The sequence below is a fragment of the Convolutriloba macropyga genome, chromosome 7, assembly GCF_964194025.1.
Source record: "Convolutriloba macropyga chromosome 7, txConMacr16.3, whole genome shotgun sequence".
Taxonomy (NCBI): Eukaryota; Metazoa; Xenacoelomorpha; order Acoela; family Convolutidae; genus Convolutriloba; species Convolutriloba macropyga.
Genome location: NC_134474.1, coordinates 46,306,465 through 46,312,464, shown reverse-complemented (window position 1 = coordinate 46,312,464; position 6,000 = coordinate 46,306,465).

The following is a 6,000-nucleotide window of genomic DNA, read 5'->3' as shown; positions in this document are numbered from 1 at the left end:
GGTTTTCGCATGTGTTATATAGCAAGCTAGTCCTCGATTGTTACATGAAATGTACATATATTGCTTTTTCTTATCTACTTTAGAACTAGTAACTTCACCTGTATTATGACCAAAAGTTATAGTAATATTCAAGAAGGTAGCGTCAAAACTCATTGAATTCAACTTTTGTTTTTAAAAAAGGTTTAATTTTAGACAGTATCAGTTACAAAATTAAGTAAAATTTTAGTGATCTAGAGTTCGATATAACTATTGGGCGCGTGCAAAGCTTTCAGTGTTTTGTAAAAATCAGGATTACAACTTGCATATGTTATAAAACAATGTAGGCGCGGATCGTTAACAAACTTGTAATAAATAATCAGAGATTTTTTATCGTTATTTAGTGTGTACTTTTTAACTTTCGCAACTTTATTGTCGTACAAAATGGTTACATTTAGGCGCCTTGTACTAATATCCATAAGCTAAGTTATAAGATAATAAAAAGAGAAAAGAATTTTTGTTTTGTTTTCCACTTTGTTTTATACAAAAACATTTGAGATTTCGTTTGATAGCAACCATTTTCGGTTAGTCTAAATTCTATCCAGAAAAATTTTCCTGCTTGCCGGAACTTTGGTTTTTGATTGCTTGCAGAGAATACTAATGTTAAAATTGGTCTAAATACTTTGACTTTATAGGAAATGAATTGGTTATTGCTATCAGATTTTCTTTTCAGGACACAATAAACGTTTTCTCTATGGATTATTTTTCTAATAAAGTTAGGTAATGTGGGTGAAGAGATAGAAATTTTTTCAAATTTATAGAGCTTATTATTTGGTACTAATTTCAGGTTTTGGTTGCTTTCACTCATTTATTGGAAGTTTGTGTTTGAGTGTACATACATTGTAAATCAATGATTGAGCCACGTTTATTAAGTCTATTGAACAAAAAATCTGATGTAGTTTCTGTTTTAAATATGGTTAACTGTCCGACAGTTTTTGTTCTTTTAATACGGTAGACTATTGCCACGTATGATTGTTCAACGTCGGTGACGTATTTGAGCACTCGACAGTCTGCTGAGTTATCCCTAATACTTATTTGTTTGTCTCCTATTAGATATTCTACATACTTTTTGCTATATTTTTGAGCTACTAATTTGGTGAAATGAAGATTTTATGCAAAATTATACGTAACCTAATATGTACAATCGAATATATGGCTCAGAAAAACGAAGGAGAAACATAATATCACAAAATAACAATATAGGGAACGTTTGCTTAGGAAAGTTTCACGAAAAGATTGTGCTATGTCGTATAAGTTTGCCGTTTTTGTGGTTAATTTTCGTTAAAACACTATATTTCTATTACTATATTAGCTTATAACAGGCGCTGATAGGCTTTTAATGGCTATTTTTTGTCAGTGTATTCGGATTTAAACTCATAATTGATGATTATCGGCGAATTTCAGGAAATTATTTGTAATTTTGAGACCAATTTTGAGATTTGTACCGCTAATTTGCATCCAAAATGAGATATTTTTCAACTTTTGTGGTTCAATTTGGGTAATTTTTCAGTTGCAGCAATTTTTGGATTACCTGGATCAATTTTGGGTCAATTGTGATCATTTACCAGATCAATTTAGGCGAAATTTTGACAAAATTTTGGCAAATTTTGACAATCTTTTACCAAAAGCGGGTGTTTTCTTAATGAATCGGGAAAAATTTGGCTAAATTTGACAATTTTTTTGACAATTTTGGGCTAAAATGTCAATAATTTGGGTCAAATCTAATAGTTTCGGGTTGAAATTATTTCGATTTTGTGTTTAAAAGCAAAAATTGTAGTTAAAATTTATTAAATATAGTCTATTATTGGTTAATTTTTGGCAAATTTTGGATTAAAATTGATAAATTTACATGAATTTTGGATAAAAGTTGAAATATTTTGGTCAAAAATGGGCAAATTTAGGAAATTTGGGCCCTTTGGTCCTAAATTTAGGGCAATTATTAGGTAGAAAGTGAAAAATTTGGGTCTAAATTTGTGAATTTTAGGGTTTTATTAGCTTAAATTGGCATCTTTAGGGGACAATTTGGGCTTATTTTGGTCAAAATTCGTTAAATTTGGCACCAAAATTCAATTTTTTTCTCAAAACTGTGGTAAATTTATGCAAAAAACGCACAATTTTTAAAACAAATGGGGCTAAATTCTTCAAAAATCTGATAAAATTTGAAAGTTTTTACTTTATTCTGGACATTTCTAGTGAAAAATTGTGTATAAATGGCTGATTTTTGGATGAATTCTCAATGAATCCTGTTAATTTAGGCAAAAAAATAGGCTAAATCGGGCTAAAAATCTCATAAAACCAACTTTGTTTAACTCAAATTCACAAAATTTTAGAAATTTGGGGCTAAATCGAGGCGTTATAGTGGTTGCTGGGACGTTTGGTTAACAATACAACGTTATTTGTAGCTATCAGAGTGAGTTATTAACTTTTAGAGGCACTAATAGGTACAGTATACATGTATAATGAAGCAGAAGAACGTTAAACTAGGCTTATTTGCATGTGAGTCAATTGGTTTTTGCAAAACTATGGGTTTGGAGAATAATAAGTTCGATAATTTAGATGATAAATCAAGAGTTAAGATGTTTAAAACACGCTAAAGTTAAGTTACGGACAATATATGAGAACTAGGTTAATGAATATGGGTGTATGATTTCGTATATAGGACTAGAGGGTATAGTACAGTTTCGTCATGCTAAACAGTATTAAAAGCTTTGGTTAAGTTGAAACACAATTAATTTAGTCTAAAAGTAATATTAATGTGATCGGTCTTGTCTAATTTTGTGCGGGGGAATACAAAGACGTCTTTTTATGATACACAATTATGTACTCACGTGTGCGCTTAAAAAAACCAAACTACAGTGTCAAAAATCAGGTCTGCGAAGCAAAGAACCGGTGCTCAAAGTTACTAAATCAGTGAACTGTTCTTTTGTGGGGAGAACCCGTCTCTTTTAGTCGGTCGTAATTGAGAAATTCAATATCTTAGAACATCTCACACAGGTACTGGGATAGCGCGGTATGTTGCCGTACCATAGAGCCTGTGTGGACCTCTGGGTTTTTTGGTTTGGAAAGCTAGCTACAAAAAGTCCACCAGGTCCCTAAAAGTGTGAGCAACCGACGTTCTTTATTCCTGACTGGTCGCACCAGTTTTTAACTCTGATGTGGTAGGGATTTTATTAGCTTAATCTTAATTACCACACTAGAGCTAAACCAATATTATTATAGCGGACTTAATTAAGTGCTAGAATAAGTCTCACTATCTGCTCGCAATGTTCGTTGCTAATTTTCCAAATCTAAGTGTTATTTGCTAGAAATAAAAAACAATTAGATATAAAGATTAATTATTAAACAGATAGAAAGGATAGAGCAGAATTTGGGGGTAAATCCTACTTGAAAAATATGGTGGGGGTGTCTAATCTTAATCAAGAAATTTAGATCCATCTTACTGCTTGATGTAAATATTACTTTAACTCTATTTAGCTATTAAATCGGCAGACCTACAATCGCTGCTGGTATTCCCGCTTAGCGGAGGAGTAGATGTTTCGCCCTTAAAGCAGGGAGAGGAAAAAGAGAGAGAGAGAGAGAAATTATTAGTGGAAAATGAAGCAGCTTAAGTTTGCGCTGGTTGAGTTTTGTACTGATTTCCTTCAGCAGCAAGCTCTGGCTCGTGCGTGTTTATACTTGAGTCAACACGACTAAAAATCACAAGACTTATGACTAGCTCCGAATCAATTCTTAGTTCATTCGTGGAGCCGACTATTTTTCGTATTTGGTCAAATTATCGTAAAGAGCGGCCTGGATAGCTTCAGTATCATTCACATAATACGCGTATCAATAGCGGCAGTGAATCAGCCGGCATAGCTTGTGCAATAGTGTATTAAATAATACACAGCAGTATTTGGCGATGAATAATGTATTCATTCATTCAACGCATTTCACGCAGCATAGCTCTCTCTTAATATTCCGTCAGTTTAGACTAAGTCTAATGTGTTCACAAAGTCGACAGTTAAATAATTATACTCTCTGTAGAATCGGTAATTGCGGCGGCAATTATCCAATTAGCAATACTACACTACTAAAAATAAGACAGTTTGTCTTGCAACTACTCGGAAAATAAATTGCGACTGTTATTAATGAGACTAAATCAAAAGACTATGAAATAACATTAAAAACAAGCTGAACTAATAAGTTTCACAAACAACATTACGAAACCACAGATTTGAAGCCATTAAAATGATAAGATATTAACCCCGAGAAAAAAATCTTCCTTTGCGTCTCTTTTGACCATCATAACGTCTTTTTGTAAAACGGCTAGTACAAAATGACAACACGAAGAACTGCAAAAAATGAAAAGTATCTAAATTTCACAAAATTTTTCTGAAACAAATTGTCTTAGTCCTGAAGACATCATTTAAAACATTTGAACAACAGAAAATTTTTTGTTTGATTCAACAAAACATTACAAAGAGTTCTAAATATTGAGGCTAATTTATGAAAATGATACAACATTATAAAACACGGAAAAAAAAACGCAAAGCAGAACAAATAGGGATAAGTTAAAGAAAACTCTTAATCTTTTTTTAGAAATTTATCTATAATTGGCCACTGAGAACTTGAATTACACAATATTTGGCATATGACAGCAAAAATTAACAACCAATTAATGAAATTCTCTACCAATTTCTGCAAGACAACGGTGTCGCAGCCCTTCAAACCATATGTTATGAAAACAAAAAATATGTTCAATTTCAAGTGTTGTAAAGTTTTTTCAGTTAGATTGTTAAAAAATGTTACAATTTACAAAAGAAACAAAAACAACAGCAAAAATAGGAAATTATGCGCAATAATAAGAAAATTTTGTATGAAAACTCGTAGTACCAAAAGCAAGAAAACCTTCTGTTGAGACAATCGGCCACAAAATAAGTTTATATTCTAGACGGATTAAAGATTGACCCGTACTTACTGAGAATAAACAAAAGGTTGACAAAAATAATTTAAAAAATTGTAACATAAGAGACATTAGGTAACAACCGAATGAATAGAAAAAGTTCACTTGCACCTCTTGAGGAAGAAATTTAGATCTTTCAGTGGTTAAACATAAAAGTCAGACCGTTAAAAAATAACAACTGAAGGCAGAAGAGAAGAATTCAGATAAATTTTACTAAAACTCTTCCTCAAAGCCATAAAAACCCTTTGGTTCTCTGGAAAGAAACTGTATCTACATTTGGTATCAAATTTACGTAAATTGGAGCTGTCATTAACGGAGCCGTGAGTAAAAAATATTGTCAAAAATTAACATTGCAACACAAAAGCAAAATATTTTGAAAAAAGGCAGCATCAAAATGAAAACCAAAAAGTCTCTGATTCTAAAAATCCATGACATTGTCGAACTTCTCCCTGATTTTGTAGCGCGCCGAGCAAACCAACCAAATTTTCCAAGTGTTTGCCAATTAGATCAACTGTTGCGTGCAGTTCTTCAAATATTAAGGAAAAGAATGATGCATTTTGTATAATTATCGAGGTAAATCTGCAAAAAACGGCAAAGTTTTTATTCCAGAAGACTTTTATACGGCACTTAATTGCAACTAGCGCTCTTTTTGAGATTAGAGAGCCTGTTTTAAGGTTTTTTTGTCACTAAGTCTGGCAAACCTTAACAAAGTGGACCAAAAAAGAATACTTGGTGCCATTTTTAATGAAAAAAATTTGAATTTTGAAAAAATTATCAAAAAATTTAGCAAAAAAAACCTTGAATCAAACAATTCAGGAACGGTCTTTGATCTCTAATTGTAACAACAACACTCTGTCGTTAAAAGTTTTATTTTATTTTGAATTATATTAGCAAAATTGTGCCAAAGTTTAGCAAAAATTACTAAAAATGTGAACAAAAACAGCAGAATGTTCACAAAACTTTAAACCTCGATAACTCCCTGTAAGAAACAAAAATTGAAAAAATCTTTTTAATTCCGTATT